The sequence below is a fragment of the Geospiza fortis genome, unplaced genomic scaffold (assembly GCF_000277835.1).
Source record: "Geospiza fortis unplaced genomic scaffold, GeoFor_1.0 scaffold53, whole genome shotgun sequence".
Taxonomy (NCBI): Eukaryota; Metazoa; Chordata; class Aves; order Passeriformes; family Thraupidae; genus Geospiza; species Geospiza fortis.
The window spans coordinates 9043396-9046601 of NW_005054305.1; positions in this window are offsets into that span (position 1 = coordinate 9043396).

Here is a 3206-nt window from a genome sequence, read left to right on the forward strand (position 1 = left end):
GTCCCCCATTCCTCCTCCCCGCCGGCCGGGCCGCGCTGCCGGCAATCCCGTGTGCCCTCCCCGGCCCTCTGGTCCCCCGTGGGCTGCCGAGGGTGGACCGCAGCACCGTGTTGCTGTGCGGAAGGGCCGAACGGCGGCGGCACCACGGGTAGGCGGCGGGGGTAAAGCAGCCGCGCCGGAGGCCCGGGTTTGAAAACATGCGCAAGGTGCCCCCGGTGCCCGTCGGAAAGAGCTCCGCTTTGCGTTCTCATCTTCCTCAGGGGACGCGGCGGCTCTGCGAGACCTTTCCGTAGGGCCTCTCGCAAGGGGGCCAGAAGGTTCCCCCCACGCCCCGAGAGAAGGGCACTCGGGCTTTGTTGTCAGAGCTCCGATAGTTTGAAAAACTACCGGAAGTAAGAGAGATCGCGGGGAAAGCTCAGAGAAATCATTAGAAATGTCAGAAAGCGTCTAAAGGGGGGCTGTAGAGATGGTAAAAAGGTCTAGAGGGAATGCTGCATGAAAAACAGCTGAGGTAATTTGGTTTGTTTTGCCTGGAGAAGAGACCGGGGGGAGACCTCACAGCAGACTGCAACTTCCCTGGGAAGTGGAGGGGGGCACTTGGTTCCTTCTTGGTGACCAGCAAAGGGCCTGCGGGAACGGCATGGAGATGTTGTGGAGGTGTTGGTTGGATATTAGGAGAAGATTCTTCACCCTGAGGGTTGTTGAGACCTGTAGGCACAGACTCCATAGAGAAGTGGTTAGGGCACTAAGTCTGACATAAGTGCTTGGACAGCACTCTCAATCCCATGGTGTGATTCTTGGTGTGGGGGGCCAGGAGTTTGACTTTGGTAATCCTTGTGTAACCCTTTCAACTCAGGGTATTCTATGATTCTATGAATTTGGGAAAGGAATGAGTACTGTGGAAGGAACAAGACATAAATAAGTGGGAAGTCAGGGAAGCCCGGGGCGCCAGCACAGACTTGAAGAGTGTTAGGTCGTTCTGAGCCCTGGTCTCAAGTGATGTTTCTGAGGCATTGTCTTGTGTTTGATTTGGTAAGGAGGAATGATGTGGGATTTGGAGAGTCAGTGGAGCTAGTAGGCTTGGCTGGTGTTTGGGAAAATTAAGAGTTACACAGGTGTCAGGACTTGTAGCAACTTGGCTAATCTGTTTTTGTTGCGGAAAGAAATGAGAAAAGCCTGAGGTCAGTATCAGAAAACAGATGACTTCAGGAACACTAAGTTCATGTTCACCAAACAATCAGGCAGAAGGTAGAGTATTTAAGGATTTCAGGCTAATGGATATGAAAACCTGAAGTTGAGTAGGTGTTATAATAATGAAACTAATCTAGATAACCTGTAGACATTTACAATGATAATTTAATCTAGAGTGTTGTAAGCAGTGAGTGCTTTGTGAAATGCAGCCGAAAGGCACAATGATTTGAGCTTTAGCCAGAGTTTGAGTAGTGGTGGAACAGGATTTCTAACTAAAAGTCCTGAGAATTGAAGGACATAAAAGTGTAACTGGTAGGAGGCCAAGAGTATTACTCTGTTGGGGGGCAGGATTAGTTAATACCTGGAGCACACAATGGTTGTAGACGGCAACAACTGAGGTGAAGATAACTGGCAAAAAAAGGGGGAGAGTTCCTGTTAGGCCAGGAATCAGAAAGAAATAAGTCTCCTGTCAGTTGGACTGAGTGATTCACATAGTGCTGCAAATTGCCACCCTATTAGTGATGCAGCTGATGGCTCCTTCAATGAGAAATAAAAGGGAGAATAAACACATAAATTCAATTTTTACATTGAAATATACCTTGCATCATTGCATCTGTAAACAAATAATTTTTGCTGGCTTTGAGTATTGTAAGTTTGTTTCTATTAGGAATTTTTAGTTAGATGTAATAAGTGTGTATAGTTCCCTGCCTATTGTATGTGTGATGGTTTCCTTCTCTTTCCATCACATCCTAGATAATCTTGTGCCTGAGCAGCATGTAGGCATTACCTGTCAGATGAGGTGAACTTGATGAGTATTCAGTCAGGACAGAAGTTATGGCCATGTTTTGCTCATTCACTTTTAAGAGAATTTTTCAGGTAGATTTTTTTCCTCTGTAAATTACCATGCTTGAACTATTTTTTCCATTTGCAGTGAACATGGACATACAATTAGGAAGGCCATTCTGCCATCTTCTTTCAGAGCTGAAAAGAAGCTGCAGCATTCTGGTCTAGCAGGAAATTCTACTCAAGCGTGTATAGTTCTCCAAATCTGTTCTAGCTCCTGTCCATCCATTGTCAAAAAGAAGTAAGGTGTGTATTTTCTGATGCAGCATGTAACTTCTGCATCTTGGTGTGAAAGATATTTATTATCACATTATTTTAAATTTGAGATGTGCATCATTTGGGCAAAATTTGTTTTCATTTGAATCTAAGTTAATAGTCACAAAAAAAGCTAAAGTATTATGTGACAGGCCCATCAAAGCTCTGTATAAGCTTGCTAAGTTCAAAACCATCATTTCCCACTTCTTAACGGAATGAAATTGAAATAACGAAACACACTTCTTAACTGAAGCACAGTGAACATCCTTTCACCCTCATAAAACAATGGGCTAGGCTAAAGTGTCCCCAAATTCATTATTCAGTGCAAGTTTAGTATTGTTCTATTGCATCTGCAGATTTAAGGATAATTTACTTTTTCAGTATTTTGTCCTGCTTCTTTGTTATTTTTTCATGATCATGCAGATAAAGTCTGAACTATGTGGAAGACTCCAGTGAATCTTCATTCTGTGCTTCTGGTGAAGGTTATAACAATCAGATATCTAATAGAAAAGTACTTAAGACTGCCATTTTTTAGATAAATTTGAAATTTGTTACCAAGGGCCATTAAGTATTTAGACTTAACTGTTAGTATAATGAACAGAAAATTGGATATACACAGCAATTTATAATGAAAACTGTTTCAAATAAAGATCATGTCACAAATAGTAGTAGTAGGCGTATTATTTGGCATATTTAATTTTTATTTATATAGAAAAAAGTTGTCCTTTAGACATAGTGGCCTTCCTAACAGTGGCAATAGCTTAAAAGTAGAATGGTGCAAATTACATTCCCTGAACACAATCCTGTTGGCATAAAGCTGACAAATAATGCATCATTTGCACTGCTTATATTTTTTGCACATATCTAAATAATGGAAACCATTTATATATCATTGCATTTAAAGTACTTTGATTTCA